This window comes from Telopea speciosissima, unplaced genomic scaffold, assembly GCF_018873765.1.
Source record: "Telopea speciosissima isolate NSW1024214 ecotype Mountain lineage unplaced genomic scaffold, Tspe_v1 Tspe_v1.0015, whole genome shotgun sequence".
Classification (NCBI taxonomy): Eukaryota; Viridiplantae; Streptophyta; class Magnoliopsida; order Proteales; family Proteaceae; genus Telopea; species Telopea speciosissima.
The window spans coordinates 217,700-237,264 of NW_025317351.1; positions in this window are offsets into that span (position 1 = coordinate 217,700).

Genomic DNA, 19,565 nt, shown 5'->3' on the forward strand with positions numbered 1-19,565 from the left:
GAAAAATTGGGTGGGAGGCCTATTGACCCTCTCTCGGTTAATGCCTTCAATGATTGCATTGAAGACCTTGGTGTTGATGACCTTAGATGGTCTGGCTCCCCCCTCACCTGGTACAATCGTGGGGTAGGGCCCGACCGTATTGCTTGTAAGCTAGACTGCTTCCTCTCTAATGAGGCTGGCTTACCTCTTTCCCCCACTCCTCTGCCAACTTTCTCCTTTCTGGCATCTCGGACCATAGCCCTTGTCACATTCTCATCCAGGCCTATGTTTCCTTTGGTCCCAAGCCTTTCAAATTCTTTGACATGTGGACCTCTCATTCTCTCTTCTCGCCCACCGTTCTGAAAGCTTGGCGTACCACTGTCTCCTCCCCCTTCCCTCCCCCTTATTGCCCTGGCTAGGAAACTCTGCCACACCAAGTCTGCCCTCAAAAGTTGGAACTTCTCCACCTTTGGCAACATCCCCTCCCAGCTCTGCTCCCGCCGCTTCAATCTCTCCCTTGTCCAATCTAGGCTTCAGTCGGACCCCCTCAACCCCTCGCTTGCTCTCGATGAGAGGAACCTCTCTAAAGAGCTCGCTTCCCTCTCTTCTCTGGAGGAAAGCTTCCTTCGCCAAAAATCTTGCATTAAGTGGCTGGACCTTGGCGACTCCAACTCTGCCTACTTCCATAGATCTCTTAAAGCCAGGTTGAAATCCAACTCCATCTCTCTTCTTCTCTCTCCGGATGGTACCCCTCTTTCCTCTATCTCGGACATCAAATCGGCTGCTAGCTCGTACTTCTCAAATCTGTTCAATCCCCCTCTTTACCCCCTCCCCCTTCCCCCTTCCCCCCTAGCCTCATCGACAAGTTTGTCCCTCCCCATCTTTCTGACTTGCTTCTTGCCATTCCCTCTAATGATGAAATCTCCAAAGCAATCCTCTCCCATAAATCCAATAAAGCCCCTGGTCCTGATGGCTTCAGTATGGGCTTTTACCTTAGCTGCTGGGACGCGATCAAAGGTGATCTCTTCAAAGCTATCCACAGCTTCTTCTTCAAGCCTAGCCAGCTTGCTAACGTCAATCAGACCTTCATCTGCCTCATCCCTAAAAAAGATGGAGCCACCTCCCTGTCTGATTTTCGTGCTATCTCCCTCTGTAATCTCACCTACAAGTTCGTTGTTGAGATCCTTGCCAACAGGATTAAGGCTGTCATCCCCTCCCTTGTCAGCCCCAATCAATCTGCCTTCATTTCGGGCAGAAGCATTGCTGACAACATCATTCTTTGCTCTGAGATTGTGAGAGGTTTTGACCGCAAAGCTCACAGCCCGGCGGCCCTCATGAAAATCGACCTTCATAAGGCGTTTGACTCCCTTCGTTGGGACTTCATTTGTGATGTGCTTGCCCAAATGGGCTTCCTCCCTGCTTTCATCCTCTGGATCTATGCTTGCATCTCCTCCCCCTCCTTCTCCGTCCTTGTCAATGGCGCCCCTGCTGGTTTCTTCCATTCCAAAGTGGGTATTCGTCAAGGATGCCCCTTATCCTCCTTCCTTTTCTCCCTGGCTCTAGAAGTCCTTTCTAGAAGCCTCCAATCCAAAACCGATCTCCATCTCATCTCCCCTATCCCCAATTGCAAGCACATCAACCTCACTCATCTGGCCTTTGCAGATGATCTGATGATCTTCTCTAAGGCCTTCACCTCCTCTATCTCTGCCATCATAGACTCTCTCCACCTCTTTGAATCCCTTTCCGGTCTGCGCATTAACCTCCTCAAATTCAAAATCTTCCTCACTGGCATCCTTGATTCTGTCAAAGCCTCCCCTTTGGATCTGACGGGGTTCTCCATTGGTTCCCTCCCCGTTAAGTATCTCGGCCTTCCCCTCATTCCTGCTAGGCTATCCAGCCACCATTGTGCTCCCATGCTTGACAACATCCGCAAGAGACTCCAACTTTGGAAAGGCAAACTCCTCTCTTATGCTGGCAGGTTGGAATGTGTTAAGTTTGTCCTCCAAGCCTCCTACATCTATTGGACTGGCATCTTTGGTATCCCCAAAGCCACTATCAAGGCTATGGAGCGCCTCTTTTACGCTTTTCTCTGGAAAGGGTCCGACTCCTCCCAATTCCTCCATCCCTCTAGCTGAAAATCCATTTGCCTTCCTAAATCCGAAGGTGGCTTGGGTATCCGTCGCATTTGAGACTCCAACACTGCGGGTATCCTTAAGCTGATTTGGAAGATCTCTTCCCGTCAGGATTCCATTTGGGTCTACTCCTATCTTCTCAGATCGGACTCCATTTGGACTGCCAAGACTCCCTCGGATTGCTTTTGGATTTGGCGTAAAATCCTCCTCCTCAGGCCTCTTGCTCTCCGAGGCACCTTTGCCTCTATTGCTGATGGTTCCGCCATCTCTCTTTAGCTTGATCCTTGGCACCCACTTGGTATCCTCTACAATCTTCTGGGCCCCAGGACGATCTATTCTTCAGGTCTCCCAAAAGCCTCTCCCCTTTCCAGCCTCATTGTCTCTGGATCTTGGACTCCCCCTCCCTCCCTTACCCCATCTACCTTGTCCTTATTTTGGCAGTCCCTCCCCCCCTCCCCCCTCTTCTCCCACCCTTGTTGATAGATTAATTTGGCTTCCTTCCTCCTCTGGCTCCTTCTCTTCTATGTCAGCCTGGAACTTTGTGCGTGATCCCAGCCCATCCGTCCCCTGGCACACCGTAATCTAGTTCAAGGGCCACATCCCTCGCCATAGCTTTATAGCCTGGAGATCCCTTAGACTTTGCCTCCCTACACAAGCCTTCCTGCTGCACCGTAACATCCCTGTCTCCCCTTCTTGCATCTTTTGTTGGAGTGGTCATAAGGATATAGCCTACCTTTTCTTTGCTTGTCCCTTCTCCTCCACCATCTGGAAAAAGGCCCTTTCCCTCATTTGGCCCCGAAATAGAAGACCATTGGATTTTGATCAGGAATGGCGCTGGTTGGTGAAAGCTTTCTCAGGGAAGTCTGTCTGTGACACTATTGGCAAGCTGGTTTTCTGTGCTGCTATCTATCATATTTGGATGGAGCGAAACCTTAAGAGATGGACTTCCAACTCCCGATCTTTTGATCTGATTTGGAAGGTCATCTCCTTCGACGTCTCTTCTAAAGTCAACTATGGTCGCATTCGTCATTTTTTGGACTCCCCTAGGAACAGGCATATTGTTGTTTCCTGGGGACTTGATTTGTCTCTTTTGAGGACCCCCTCTTCTGCATATGGGCTGGTTGCCTTCCCTTCCCCCCTTCCCCCTCTCTTCTCTCTCTTGTAAATCCCCCCCCTTTTTTTTTTCTCCCTGCCCCCTCTTGGGCTATGGTAATATATTCATTCATCCAAAAAAAAATATAATAGGCAAACATATGGCATATAATTCTTTTAATAAGAAAAAGAATACTGAGTAAACCAGTGATCGGCTGTTGCTTTAAAGTACTAGTGAGTTTATTAAGGAAGAGGAAACAGACTGATAACAACAGTTTTTCCTTGCCTAGGGAGTCCACCGAATCATTAGTGGAAGTTGGGAAACCCAAGAATGATGCACTTGATGCAGCCGTCTACCCCCTGGTTTCTCTAAAATGTCACATATTGTCAAGGAATCTCTTACCCATGACCTCCAGCCTAAAACATTGTTAGAAGTACCCTAGCTTACCACATTAATAGAATTAAGCTTCTTCATTATTCTAGCTAAATTGATGTTAATCATTGTTATACGGACACAGCTCCAGCCTTATTTTGGTCACATTTGCCTTGGAAAAGAGTAATGGCTATAAAGAACTCTCAATCTTTTTTCAGCCCTTGCTACATCTTCAAAAATGATATTTAAAAAAATCTGATCCCTCCTATATTGCTTCTGATGAACAAAGAAAGAATGGGAGAAGATAAAATAGAGTTGATTTGAAACGGAGCAAACCAAAAACGGTCAATGGAAAACATTTATATAGAGGAGGTGACATCAGAGATACATGCCAACTGTACTTTCGTACGACTCGTGTACGTAGGCTGCATAATCACCACGCACAATTTTACATACATCTTGCTAGGCCAACTAAGGATTTTAATCTCAAATTGTTTCTAAAAACCCTATCAAGTTTCACATATATAATGAAATGCAAAAAGATTAGATTATGATCTTTACTTCAAAATAGTGCAAATTAGAATGTGCACTGCGAGGGAATGATTAAAAATTAAAGAAGAGAAAAGAGGAAGAAGGAAGAAATTCAATTGTGGAGGCGATAAAAAAACCTGCTTGTCCCACCCACCAAAGGGGGGGGGGGGAACAAAACTGCAAACCCAATTGGAAGTGGTCCCAATACCTGTAAATCCAAAGCAAAAGTTCTCAATTAGAACGTTTTCCATGTGGGTTAACAAGAGAATTGAGAATGATTTCTATATCGCTTCAAATAATACTCTGTTTTCCAAGTAAAACGGGTGAACTTACAGGGACATGGGAGTCTCTGGCACTTCTCTTGGGATCAGTAGCAGAGAAAACAGTGTAGACAAGGATGAAGGTGCCAAGAATTTGAGCTGCAAAACCCACACCTTTTCTGTAGCCATCAGTGATCTCGTTCTCCCCACCACCATACTGCACATGGTAAGACTTTTGGAAGGCCTTTAGTAGCCCTACACCACACATTGCACCCAAGCATTCTGCCATGATGTACATCACAGCACGGGTTAGTGACACTTTACGGGCTAAGAAAAGCCCAAAAGTCACTGCTGGGTTAATATGCCCTCCTGTAAACACAAACACACAAAACTGTTTAAAATCTAATAGTAAACAACAGAAAACAGAGAAGGAAGAAATATTTGGAGGGGGAATAATAAGTCGGGTACAGAGATGTATAAACATGAAATGTGAGAATTTCAAATGAGAATAAAGATGTGGTTAAACCTAAAAATCAATGCTTAGAAATTAGAATAGAAGACTCACAAGGAACCAGACCAAATAGAACCAGGAAGCCCAATGCTCAACCCTACTGTATGATTACCGGGCAACAATAAAGATAAAAATAAATAAATAAATAAATGAGGTAAAAAATACATAAGAAATGAACAGTAGGTAGATAATTATATATTTGGACCACATTATTTGTAAGTAATTATAACTAATAAATAAAAGAGCTGGTACAGAAGTTTGGATAGGATTGTTAAAACTGTCTCCTATGAGCTTCTGAAATGGTAACTCAAATAAATGGAATGCCTCAGTGTGGCCAAAAGAAAAAGTTGTGGCAGTGATGAGGTCCAAAAAATATGTACATAGTGGTTAATGACTTAAAGAAAAATTTTCAATAGCAATTAAAGAGAAGATTCAAGTTACTTTGTCTGCATAGCTTGTCTCTCTTCTAATAATTTTTTTTTATTTATAAAAAAAAAAAAAAGGAATGCATGAGAGAAATAAAACATGAATTGAAGATTAAAATTGTCAATAAGCAGCTTCCTGCAGATCGTGGAGAGTTTCATATCAGAAGCTTAATCACAAATCATCTGTAAAACTCCTACAACATCCAACTGGCAAAAACACATCAGTATCACACATCAAGTATAAGGAAAAAGAAGTTTTAGCGAGAGAGAGAGAATAGAAAAGGCACCAAAATACCTGCAGTGTCCACAAAGTAGCACATACCAGACAGAACAACCATAGCTAACCCCTGCCGAGGAACCCAGTGCTTCCCATTCTCAAAGTAAACGAAACATTGGATCTAAAACCTGGTGCATTGTCGTACTCTCCTTGGCCAATTCTACTATTTTCTGGACACAAATTTGAGCCCATATTTTTGGATTTTCAATCTCTTCTCTGTTGTACAAGTAAACCAATGTATTAACCACAGTCCACTACATTATTATTATTTTTCTAATCTTTGGAGGAATGGAAAGAAAAAAGTTCCATCAGAAAAATACATAATGAATCAAGAATATGATATTGAAGGACCTCATTTTTGGAGTTAAACATGTGGGGTTGCTCATTATTACCGAGTCAATAGAGTGCAATCTTTTTTCCCTCGTCTTGGCCTAAGGTAGCTCAGGCTGAGATCACTACCAACACCAACACCACCTCTTGCTTCACACCTATCTTTCATCAACCCAATTTTGATCTGGCTCCCCCCTTTCACCATCATCTACAAGATTTATATCTGGTTCGTAGTTATCCAGTGTGGCATGCACAATCTGCGCAAAGTATAAATCCTTAAATCAAAAGAAATTTATGATTAAGGAACCCAATTAAATTTAATATAGCCAAAATTTTGAGAAGTAAAAACAGAAGCTTTAATTGGAAGTATATTCACAAGTAGAGAGACTTGATTATCAGACTTGCATATATACATGAATACGCATGCTTTAATCATAACTTGCTACGGGTTTACAAACTGTTGATCCTATGTAACTACCATTACATAGTTGAGTTTCAGATTAGGGAAACAATGGAGAAGGAAGGAAGATGTTAGAGAAGAAGGAGACAAGAGAGGGAAGAAGAGAGAGTTACGGTTGAAAGTCGTGTGTGTTAGAGAGACTTCTCCAACTCACCTATATTGCTCAAATAGAATTACTAAAAGTATTACAATCACCTCCCTAGGGAGGTAAAAGGTAAAAAGACATAAAAAGTTAAAAATACATAATAAGGGAACTAATTAGAAGTCTAGTTCCTGAACTACCCCTGATACATATTTACTATCAACTCTAACACTCCCCCTCAAGCTGGAGAATATATATCATGCATTCCCAACTTGCTTAGAAGGATATTAAACTGAGGAGAGCCAAGAGCTTTGGTGAGGATATCTGCCAACTGATCACCAGTCTTCACAAAGGGAGTACAAATGTAGCTAGAGTCTATCTTCTCCTTGATGAAGTGTCTATCAACCTCTATGTGCTTGGTTCGGTCATGTTGAACAGGATTGTGGGCAATACTGATGGCTGCTTTGTTATCACAGTAGAGTCTCATAGGACCTTCAGTGTCAAATCCCAGTTCCTGAACAAGTCTTCTCAACCATATAAGTTCACATACTCCATGGGCCATAGCTCTAAATTCTGCCTCTGCGCTGGATCTAGCTACAACATGCTGTTTTTTGCTTCTCCATATAACCAAATTACCCCCTACAAAGGTGCAATAACCGGAAGTGGATCTCCTGTCTGTAATGGAGCCAGCCCAATCAGCATCTGTGAAACCTTCCACTTTCAAGTGGTTGTGTCTGGCATACAACAATCCTTTCCCTGGAGAAGACTTCAAATATCAAAGAATATGGTACACGGCATCTAAGTGGCCACTCTTGGGAGCATGCATGAATTGGCTCACTACTCCCACTGCATAGGAGATATCTGGACGTGTCATGGCAAGATAGATAAGCTTCCCCACTAGCCTTTGGTACTTTCCTGCATCAACTAGAGAAGAACCACAATCTTCTCCTAGTTTATGATTTTGCTCAATAGGAGAATTGGCTGGTTTGCAGCCCAACATTCCTGTCTCTGTCAACAAGTCAAGAATAAACTTCCGTTGACATATATTAATTCCTTTCTTGGTCTTTGATACTTCAATGCCTAAGAAATACTTCAAGGGACCCAAGTCTTTAATTTCAAAGTGTCGTGCCAAGTAACTCTTCAGGTTATCTATCTCAACTATATCATCTCCTGTGACCACAATATCAACATAAACAATAAAGGCTGTAATGGTACCATGGCCCCTCTTAGTAAAGAGAGTATGATCAGCTTGGCTCTGGGAATATCCATTCTTCAGAATGGCTTGCTGAAAGCGCTCAAACCATGCCTTTGGTGACTGTTTGAGACCATATAATGCCTTCTTGAGGAGACACACCTTCCCTTCAGCTGATGGCATTTTGAAGCCTGGAGGAGTTTGCATGTACGCTTCCTCTTCCAAATCCCCATGGAGAAAGGCATTGTTCACACCCAACTGGTATAATGGCCATTCTTTATTGGCAGCCAATGACAAAAGAACTCTAATTGAGTTGTGTTTGGCAACCGGAGCAAATGTCTCCTGATAGTCAATTCCATAGACTTGACTGTATCCCTTAGCCACCAACCTTGCTTTGTATCTCTCAACACTCCCATCAGATTTGTACTTGATTGTGTAGATCCATCTGCATCCAACAGGGACACGTCCCTTAGGAAGATCCACCAGTTGCCAAGTACCATTCTTCTCAAGTGCCATCATTTCCTCAAACATAGCTTGTCTCCACTTTGGGTCAGACATAGCATCAATAACATTTTTGGGAGTAGAAGTAGCAGAGAGGGCAGTAACAAAGGCAAGACCTGTAGGAGAAAGAGCATCATAGGAAACAAACTGGGCTATAGGATTAGTACAAGCTCTTTTCTCTTTGCGAACAACAATAGGGAGGTCTAAATCACATAAAGAAGGAGAAGGGAGATCACCTGAGTTAGAAGAGTGGATCTCAGGTTGTGGATTTGGATCCAAAGAGGACTCTTGGTAGGTCTTCTTTCTTTCATTATGCAAGCCTTCACCTTTTCTGTATGTAATGTGGTAATCTTTCTCCTTACTAGGACCACTGGCAGTTCTGTCAACCACCGAATCAGTATGCACATCATCCAGATTCACAGACTTCCCAATGTCAAACATAAAGGGAGAGATAGGTAGTGGGTAATGGAGAGAATCAGCAGCCTGTTCATCCCCACAATTCTCCCCTTGAAGAGGATGCTGAGATGGGGCAAAAAAAGGAACAGATTCAAGAAAGGTGACATCTTTGGAGGTGAAGCACCGGCGAGAGGAAGCATGGTAGCACCGGTAACCTTTAGAAGTAGAAGAGTAGCCAAGAAAAAGACACTTGAGGGCTTTGGGATCAAGTTTTGTGCGATGTGATTTGTTAACATGCACATAACAAACACAGCCAAAGATTTTAGGAGGAAGAGAGAAAGCAGAAACCTGTGGAGATAAGATGTCTAAGGGAGATTTGAAACCAAGAAGTTTGGTTGGCATGCGATTGATGAGGAAAGAAGCAGTGAGAAGAGCAGCCGACCAAAAAGTCTTGGGAACATGCATACCAAACAAGAGACTACGGGTGACCTCCAATAAATGACGATTTTTCCTCTCAGCAACCCCATTTTGTTGGGGTGTGTCAACACACACTAACTGATGGAGAATGCCATTCTTAGTAAAGAAAGCTTGGAGACCATTAAACATATATTCTCCCCCTTTATCAGACCGGACAACTTTGATACAAGTATCAAACTGAGTAAGGATCATTTGATAAAAATTCTGAAATGCCTCACAAACATCACTCTTATTTTTCAGAAGAACAGTCCAAGTGGCACGAGAAAAATCATCAACATAAGAGACAAAGTAACGAAAGCCAAATAAAGAAGTAGTGGGAGAAGGTCCCCAAACATCAGTATGTATAATATGGAAAGGAGCAGCAGTTCTATTACCATGATATAGATAAGAGGAGCGACAATGTTTGGCTAACATACATGGTTCACATTAAAAAACATGGGAAGATGCAACAGAAGAAAATAAGTGAGGTGAATGTTTCCTCATTACAACAAAAGATGGATGGCCTAGACGCCGATGCCATAACATAACAGACTCCACTGAACTACTGTCATCACGTCCACACACATAGGACTGAGCTGTGGGTACACCAGGATAAAAAGGTAAAGGCCTTTCTCCTCACGTCCGCTACGAGGATATCGAGGAAAGGGATCCATCGGCTATCCGACTTTATCCTTACCGAGCAAATGGTATAGGAATCATAAGTAGAGGACATACCAGTCATGTGGTCAGTGGCACCAGAGTCAATGACCCAAGACTGGGCTGCAGTAGAGGCTGTAGCGGAGACCTGCAAGGCTGAGGACGAAGATGAGGTGGCCACAGTAGATGCAGGAGATGTGCTCAAATGGGATATAATCCGGCGGACTGTATCAACCAAGATAGGATCATCCTGTGGAGCATCTGCCTCAGTCTTCACAGAGTGAGCTCGAGCTCCCCCTCTACGACCACCACGACTACGTGTGCTAAGGGGGCGACCATGAAGGGACCAACACCTATCCTTGGTGTGCCCAATTCTCCCACAATGATCACATTTAAACCTGTCTCTCCTAACTCCACTGGCACCAATTGTCTCTACTACACTGGCTGCCTCACGATTGGGCCCTGAGCCTCTACTACCCCCACGGGTGTCTCGAAAAGAACTGGAATTGAGAGCTGACTTGTCATGAGATGATGCTGATGTGGAGTCCATAGTGACACGGCGAGTCTCCTCACTCTGTAGGTAACTACAGACCTCACTAAGAGATGGAAGAGGAGATCGGCCTAAGAGTTGGAGCCGGATGGGTTCATAGTCTGGGTTCAGACCACCAAGTAAAGTGAATACCCGCTTCCTTTCAAAGGTCTGATACACCTTCGCTTCATCCGCCGGGTTAGTCAAATGGAGGTCCCGGTAGTGGTCATATTCTTCCAAAAGACTAAGGAAGGCATTATAGTACTCAGAGATAGTTCTGTCCCCTTGCCTCATGGAATGAATCTTTTGGTGCAGCTGATACACTTTGGCAGAGTCACCCACTCTGTCATAGGCCTGAGAGACACTATCCCAGATGGCCTTGGCAGTCTCCTTTCTTATAAATCTTCTCCCAATCTCAGGCTTCATGGAGAAGATCAACCATGTCATGACTGTAGAGTTCTCAGTCTCCCATTTCTCATAAGTAGGTGCATTCGGCTCTGGAGGCTTGATAGCACCTATGATGTACCCAAGCTTCCCTTTGCTCCTAAGGGAAAGCTTCACGGAATGTGACCAGTCCAAGTAATTTGTCTCATCAAGTTTCACAAAGGAAAGCTGAAACTGTGTGCTTTCATAGGCAAATTGAGGAGAAGGGATAGGCTGTGATTCAGCTATACCAGGTCCCGAAATCTCAGAATCAGCCATTGTTCAAGTGGGGAGTACACACTCTACCCAAATAATAAAAAAACTTCCAAAGCAGTCGATAAAAAGAACCAGCAAGTAAAGGCAGCTTGTAGAGGATCAAGTAAAGGAAAAACAGGAAAAAGGGGCTTCACCCTAGCATTCACCAAGAAATAACATATCTGAAACAATCTCAAGGCCCTCACACAGGCTGATGTTAAACATTTCTCAGCAAAGGCAGCAATACATAGCAGTCCAGAAATAAGAGGAGCAGAGAAATTGCAGTCCCGATATTACCTGGGCAGAAACAGAGATTCCACGAAAGAGAGTACTGCTCAAGCAGTAGTGGAAGATTGAAACCAAGGCCAGATGGGATGAAAAGAGCACCCTTGGGCGATTCTATGGAGCCATTCCAAGGCTGAAACCAAGGCCGAGAGAGAGAGAACCAGGGGCTCGAACTTGAAGCTGGCAGTAATAGTTGCAGGTGATGGAATGGCTTCAAAACTTCATAATAGCTTCAACCAAGCTCAAAGAACACCTCCAAACAGCTGAGTAGGTTATTTCCAACTATTTCATACTTCTATACCACAGATTTTTTACATTGGTAGCTTCTCTTTGAAACCCTTTGAATCCTAGGATTCCAAAGAGAAGGAAAGAATAGAGAAGAGCAACCAAATACAACTCTCAAACCAACCTGTTCTGATACCAAGTTGAGTTTCAGATTAGGGAAACAATGGAGAAGGAAGGAAGATGTTAGAGAAGAAGGAGACAAGAGAGGGAAGAAGAGAGAGTTACGGTTGAAAGTTGTGTGTGTTAGAGAGACTTCTCCAACTCACCTATATTGCTCAAATAGAATTACTAAAAGTATTACAATCACCTCCCTAGGGAGGTAAAAGGTAAAAAGACATAAAAAGTTAAAAATACATAATAAGGGAACTAGTTAGAAGTCTAGTTCCTGAACTACCCCTGATACATATTTACTATAAACTCTAACATACATGTGTTAGCGTCAGATGCAAATAATGTTAGATGGATACATATCAAACTCAATGATCTCCTAGAACTAAATGCAGTCTGCAGACACACCCATACTATGTCAAACGTGCATCAATATGAGTAAACATGTCAAAAATCTAACGAGAGTGTGAAGTCATGGAAAGCCAGCCCGAGACACAAGATAAGAGCTACACCTAAATTTATTTCAGAAGAAACTACTCTCGTCGTGGAAAGTACCACAGCCCCTAATCATTCCTCTATTAAAATATTTCCAAATTGTTGCTTCTAACTTTAACCTGTTTTCCTTGTGAAGCTACTAGCTCCAAAGCTTAATTTCTTCATATTGTGCCAGGAAACAAGTCATAAAACACTGGGTCCAATTGCCAACACAAACTAAAGCATTAGAAAACCACTCACCTCATCAAAACCATCAAGAACATGTGAAAAATCTACCATAAACCACACCTGAGATGTGAAAAATCAATTTGACTCAATAGATGGGAGTTAAATTTCAAAAATGATTGTGCTCATGTTGCGCTAACAAGAAAACATTACAACCCAAAAAAAAAAAATCCACCAACTACCATGGCTGAAAGGCATTGCAAACTTGAAGCCCACCAACAGCACTTGCTATATTCCTCCCCATGCTCACGTGCACGCATGCATACTCTAGGAACCAATTTCTTAATATTGTGAGCATAACTTCCATCTACCTGTTCATGCACAAAGGTAAGAACAGAACCAGCATAAAACATATGGAGAAGTAACCATAAAAGTAAAGATGAGAGTAAAATCATAAAAGAAGCCAATCATTGTTCATTTATTAGAAAAAAGTAAGCAAGAAATGTGGAATCAACAATCAAAAAATGAGACATAAAATAATAAAATAAAGTTCATTGTTGGGGAAAAAAGAGGAAAGCAATGCCAAATACACATCAAATGAGAAATGTAAAACAAAATTCAGAAACTTTGTTTAGGACAAAAACCAAATCCATAACTTGATGGCATATGGTCCAAGTAAGCAAGCACTTCACAAACTGTTGGCACAAATCCACAATCCAAGCATCATCCCAAATCTAATCAGATGCTCAAATGAATGCTCCACTTTCAGATCAAGTGATTGAAGAGAATCCCTTTATAACAATTGTAAACCAATCCAAAAAACCCCCCCCCTCAAAAAAAAAAAAAAAAAAAAAAAAAACATATATAGGGATCAAGAGCCTCCTTTTCCATTCAGGTTACGTTGTCCATGACAAGGAAAAACCTATCGCTAGTTCCAATATTTTGGAGGATAAGCTCAATAACCTTTCAACTTTTACACTTTTGCCTTCAATTTCTGATTAAGTTTCCAGTTACAAAAATTCAAAGAAAGGAAGAAAAAAATAAATATGTGCATCTCTAAGTGCAGAATGCCTATCAAGCTGTTAAATGTTCAAAGTTTATATCTTTTTCTTCCAATTGCTTGATCTTTGCACTTCCCTTCAATACGAGGAAACTCTATGTTTTCCCCCACAACCAATAAGAACAAGAAAAAAGTCAACACAGTCTACCAACAATGGGGGAAAATGTAATTTAAGATCAGTTTCTCCACTGAATGGATGTTTCACTAAGCAGTAAAATCTCCTGATTTCTCAACAACGGATTGTTAAGAGCAAACACAACACTTACATTGAAGTCTTGAAGGGATTAACCAGTTTGTCTAATGCAAAGAAAAAGTAGCAACATATATAAGTAACTTATTAGAAAACGATATCAATTACATCCCAAAATCACCTGACTATGAATGAATCTGGTCAAGGTTTTGCATCCTAGAATACGAACACTGTCTTGCTTTGTGGGTCCTAAAGTCCAAGAGTTCAATTACAACAATCAGTAGACTGAGAGCGAAGTATGCCATAGAGAACAAAATGCATACATGAGAAATTTATTTGAGATAATGCCAAAGAACTACCACCTATGGCCTAGCAGCAAAAGAATGCAAACAGACCCACCTTCCGGCTACTAGAATAGATACAGTATCAAGAATTTATGGACAAAATTCCCTAAATAAAGTATTAAGAACAAAAAGGAAAGAAAAAAAATCTTAAAAACTACTCCATAAATCCAAATGAGGGGAATATTTAAATGACACCAAATCCGGGTCAAGCAAATGAGACTGAATTCACTTCTTGAGTTGCCTTGAGCCAGAAACGGAACTAAGAGTAGTTGGAAGTTCTAAGAAAATAGGAAATGAGACTAGTTTCAGAAGAACATTAAGTCCTAAATAAACTTATTTTCTTTTTCTTTTTTTAATTAAAAAAAAACTGTATTCCACAACTAAAATTAAAGTAAAACAATCAAGAAAGATAAGATGGGAAAAGAAAACCATTACACTTACATCTGCTCCTTGCATATGCAAAGCAGTTTATGGTATGCCTCTGTGATAATACTGATATATTTGATATGCTCAGACCTCAATTCTTTTGAGCACCTTTGTTCAAGATACTTGGCAATCTACATCAAAGAAAAGAAGAACAAAATAACCTCCAAGTAGAAGCCATTGATACACAAATAACACAAGAAGGTTATAATTATGTTGAAAGAAGGGAGTAACTTTGGAATTCGAAGGGGGTTCTTGGTAGGCATATTTACACAATTTAACAATTTTCCATTCATTTGGAGCACCCTTCTACAAAATTACATAGCAAGACATCATTATCCTAGATGTTAAAAAGATACGTAGGACTACTCTGTTTTTATAACACCATGTAACAAGAAGATAGATGCGTCTATCTCAAACAAGGGTACAAGACATCCAACAACTAGATAGGAAAACACATCTCTTTCTCTCTTATCTGGGAAAGTCAGAGTTTCTATCACAAAATCATGTGGTACCTTTCAATTCAGAAGAGCTCAAAAGGAACCTTCCTCAGCCACTTACCTGCAGATATTTCAATCCCTCAGCTACCTCATCAGTTGGATTAATCATCCTACATTAAAGGAAAAGGAAAGTAAAAATATACGAGGAAACAACACAGATTAGTGACACTTTAAGGGCTAAGAAAAGCCCAAACGTCACTGCTGGGTTAATATGACCTCCTTTAAAAACACATACACAACTATTTATAATCAACTTGTAAATAATAGAAAACAGAGAAAGAAGCAAAAAAAATGGATTACCCATCAGAGATGTCGGTGCAGTAAACGAGGATGAGGATCATGAAACAAAACCAGATATCATAGTTATGTCCTGGATGATAAGAGAAAATTTGAGCAGCGGTCATGAGGTGCCAAGCATTGAGAAGGAAATAAAAAGAATACCAAAAAATTAAAAACAAATAAGAAAATAGTGATGAGTTCGAGTTACAGTGAAACAGTCTTGAATGAAATGAAAATGGTGGTGGCTAGTGATGCAGGTCTGAGTGAAGTAGAGAACCTCAACCAGATAACCTCAGCGTTTTGACGTGGACGATGATGGGTTCTCCGTCTCAAATTTTTTTTGCAGTGCAGGGCTGCAGGTTTGTGCTTTGATTAGTTGAATAAGGTGAAGTGCACCAGGTGGAGCCGGACCCTTAGGGTTGGGCTTGGGCCTGTTAAAAATTCAACCAAAAAACCATCAGAAAACAACCTAAATGAGTAAGCAACGAAGAGAAAAGAGGAATATGGAAGAAATTCAAGTGAGGCGGCGATCAAAAAACCCAGTTGTCCCAAGAAGTAGCGACGAAGTAATTTCCTCGGGACAGAAACATGAACTTTGAACTCTGCGCCATAGGAAAGAACAGAGATTATTAAATTGCAAGCAGTTAAACATAGAAGAAACCACTATGATGGCTGCTATAGTAAGGGAGGGATTTGGGGTAGAAGAAGATGCACAGGACAGGCCTGTTTTCCTGAATCAATTTCTTCTACCTTCGGTTCTGATGTTTTCGAAATTGAGCGGAAATTCTCTCTTCTTCTGTGGTTGGGTTAACCTGGTCTCCGAAACAGGAGGAGGGCTTTCGTTGGTGGATGAGAAGAACCACCTCCTCAGCTTCGAAGAAGGAGGTGAAGTGACATTGATGATGGAAGCAGAAAAAAGGTTTAGTCTTCTGCAATTCGGAGGGGAGAGCAGGTTGTGGTGAGTATAAAGGGGAGCGAATCTTAACTGATTTCGTCTCATGACTCTAAGCATTTTTTCCGGTCAGGGTTTTAGTAGTTCAGAATTTGAAGACGAGGCTTCTTCCTCCACCTCATGCTCAATGGCATCTTCTTCTTCCTTGTCCTACCTCCCTTATGTTTTTCTTTTCATCTCTTAACATTGAGATCCGAAAAGCAGTGCTGGTCTTAAATCCATAAAAGTTCACCTTCAGCTTGAACGGAATAAAGCCATCAAATTATACTCCCAAAGTTCCTCCTCTGCTCCTGCCCAGTTCAAATTCCACTTGAAAACACCATCACCCATTTCTCTCTCTCCCTCTCTCACTCATGTTGTTTATGACTGATGAACCATTACAGAAAAATGGGTATTAAGTCCAGCAATACACTTTATCTGGGGAAGTCAATGTTTCTCCCTCCCTCCTTCTCACGTTATTTATTTATGACTGAATCAATATAGCAAAATGGGTATTCAATCAAATTATTTCGACTTAAATACACTTTATCTGGGAGAGTCAGTGTTTTTATCACAAAATCATGCGGTACCTTTCAATTCAGAAGAGCTCAGAAGGAACCTTCCTCAGCCACTTACCTGCAAATGTTTCAACCTTGCCTCAGCTACCTCATCAGTTAGATTAATCATCCTACATCAAAGGAAAAGGAAAGTAAATATATAAGAGGAAAGAGAGATTCCTTTTTCTTTTGTGAAAGGATGTCAGAATCACTTTTATGTCTTGTTTGTATTTCAGATTCTTGTTCCATTTGGCCAAGCAAACACGAAGTCCAACAGAAAGAGATAATGTGCACATATGAAGATTCAACCCAGTTAGTTGATTCACAATATGATCTACCTGGCTTCAAGCTGGAGATTTTCACAAGCAATAATGCTCCCTTTCGACGCAAATGTTTCGATTGTCAATTGAGAAAATATAGAACAATTTACACTTAACTTGCCGTCAAATTAGAAATACATAAAGAAAACTATAACACAGAATTAATATCAGAAAGAAAGAATTGAACAGTCACATCATGCTTCAAAGCTTATAGAGAGCATTGGAAATAACATTTCACATAGAGATGCTATTAAGACCTAGTAGAATAGGCAAACATATAGCATACAATTCTACTAATAAGAAAAAGAATACTGAGTAAACCAGTGATCGGCTGTTGCTTAAAGTACTAGTGAGTTTATTAAAGAAGAGAAACAGGCTGATAACAGCAATTTTTCTGATAGGAATAACGATGAAAACTCGGATCATAACCAAAATAATAATAATAAAAAAACCAATCCTTGCCTAGGGAGTCCACCGAATCATTAGTGGAAGTTGGGAAACCCAAGAATGATGCAGTTGATGCTGCCGTCTACCCCCCTGGTTTCTCTAAAATGTCAAATATTGTCAAGGAATCTCTTACCCATGACCTCCAGCCTAAAACATTGTTAGAATCAACCTAGATTACCACATGAATAGAATTAAGCTTCTTCATTATATTAGCTAAATAGATGTTAATCATTGTTATACGAACACACTTGCCTTATATTGGTCACATGTGCAAACCAAAAATGGTCAATGGAAAATATTTATATAGAGGAGGTGGCATCAAAGATACGTGCCGGCTATAGTTTAAATGCGATTCATGTGCTTAAGCGGAATAATCACCATGTGCAATTTTACATACATCTTGCCAGGCCAACTAAGGATTTTAAACTCAAATCGGTTCTTAAAACCCTATCAAGTTTCACACATAAAAAGAAATGCATAAAGATAAGATTACAAGCTTCACTTCAAAATAGCGCATATTAGAATGTGCACTGCGAGGGAATGACTAAAAAATTTAGAAAAGAAAAGAGGAAGAGGGAAGAAATTCAATTGTGGCGATGATAAAAAAACCTGGTTGTCCCACCCACCAAGGTGAACTTACTAGGACATGGGAGTCTCTGGGACTTCTTTTGGGATCAGTAGCAAAGAAAACAGTGTAGACAAGGATGAAAGTATCAATAAATTCGGCCGCCAAACCCACACCTTTGCTGTAGCCATTGGCGATCTCATTCACCCCATCACCATACTACACATAGTAAGACTTTTGGAAGGCCTTTACTAGCCCTACACCACATATTGCACCCAAGCCATGTGCTACCATGTACATCACAGCACGGATTAGTGACACTTTATGGGCTAAGAAAAGCCCAAATGTCACTTCTGGGTTATTATTCCCTCCTGTACACACACAACTGTTTAGAGGGAAAAAAGAGAGAGACGAGAGTTATTAACCATTATTGAAAAAATTCCTTTCTCTTCAATGACTATCTTTCTTTTTTAAATATAAGAAAGAAGGGATACAGAGAATAACCTAAGCATAGCAATTGAAATAAAAACAAAATAAGGAAAATAAAATGAACCCAATAGAACAAAGTGAAGCGAGGCATTGAAATTGAACAAAAATTACCAATGAAAATGCCAACAGATAATAGTGGGCCTCACTGTATTGGACTAGGACTTTTATCGAGGTTTTGCCTAATGGAGCACCTATGTCCTACAAAACCAAAAAGCATTGTTATACACCACAGAATGAAGAGACAACACTAAACCTATGTTCCCTGTCAGGAAAAACATGAAAAAGTTAAAACTCATGGATCATGTTAAAGAAAAGAAAATTAAAATCGGATGCAACTACTAACCAATTCGAACATTAACTGCAACACTGCAACCTCTCATCACTAGTGCAAAAGCCTCCAGAACCACCAAACCATTTTTCCATATCAGCCCCAATCACACCCTGCTATTATTAGCCAGAGATATCTGTCCTGTTTTAACCACTGATAGGTTTGATCTAAAGGGTTACTCAACCCAAGTTTCAGGCTCAACAGCTCTGTAGTTTTGAATAACAAAATATCCCCCATTCTGTGAATGAGCTTTCTATTTCCTTCATTTCTGTTTTAATCTTCTAATCATATATGCTGTTTCTGTGGCCTTCCCAGTTCTTGTAGTCAGTGTTTCTTGTTTCCTAATTAGCCTATTCTGTCCTTTTAGAACCTTTGCAAATTCTGCCCTAATCTCAATTTAGGGTTGGGTTTCAGATCATGCACCAGGAGAATTATCCAAAGTGAGCATTTTTCTTAGGTTCCAACTCATATTCCACAGATTCTGGTGAATCTTCTCTACATCATCTTCTCATTAAGAATTTGCTTATCCTCCACAACAGGCTGGTTATTAGTAGTGAAATATCATTTAAAATTAATTGCCATTCAATGAAACCAATAACAACCATTGGGGTTAGATAAGAATAAAACAGAAAGAAGGTAACCAAACCTTAAGTCTCTGTTTACTGTCCTTGTCCCAAAAATTGAAGCACCATCAGAACCTGATGTTGCAAAAGTATGGTGTACATGAATAAGGGATACCCACACAAGCTCTGAAAGTATATCAAGCAACAGATAAATCAAACCTCTTCATGAGTCAAAAGTTCAGAAGATATCTATGAGGGATAAAATTTGAAGGGAAGAAAGAATATCTGAAACATATGGAATACTTTAATTGGTAACACTAACAATATATTTTTTTTAATTAACATAAATTTTATTAAAAGAAAGATAATA